The sequence below is a fragment of the Sinocyclocheilus grahami genome, unplaced genomic scaffold (genome assembly GCF_001515645.1).
Source record: "Sinocyclocheilus grahami isolate Dianchi unplaced genomic scaffold, SAMN03320097.WGS_v1.1 scaffold4866.1, whole genome shotgun sequence".
In the NCBI taxonomy this organism is placed as follows: domain Eukaryota; kingdom Metazoa; phylum Chordata; class Actinopteri; order Cypriniformes; family Cyprinidae; genus Sinocyclocheilus; species Sinocyclocheilus grahami.
The window spans coordinates 1-533 of NW_015509714.1; positions in this window are offsets into that span (position 1 = coordinate 1).

Below are 533 nucleotides of genomic sequence, written 5' to 3' on the forward strand. Positions count from 1 at the left end.
AAAACAGGCTGAATTAAGAATGCAAAATGAAGACTGCCTACTAAGTAACCTTCAAATTGAGATGTCCTTTGATGGAGGTTTATGATGTGGCAACCTACAGTCGATATGCAGCCTTCCATTTAAGATGCACCCAACATCTGTTGCAGACTTTGTTCTCCTCCACCACACATTGTAAACAAATTCAGACCATATCTTACTTATGCTCTCAGCTTCGGTCCTACGGTGCAAACCTGAGTTCAGAAAGCAGCATTAACATTATTCAAACAAACAGAACTCTGACGTCAACCTAAATGTCCACCGTATAGGCCTTCTAGTATGAAAGAGCAAAGACCAACTCTGTAACAAACGTATGGATGAAAGTTGAAACCGCTGGTCCTGAAGATAAACTTTGTTCAGTTGACAACTTTGGACAATGCTTTTTTATTTTTTTGTATAAGCATCTTCCCTGAGAAACTGTGCATTCACTTGTAATAGATCTGCAAGTGAACAAAAAACGAATAGAGGGAGCGCAAAAGTTTCTTAGGAGAAATCTA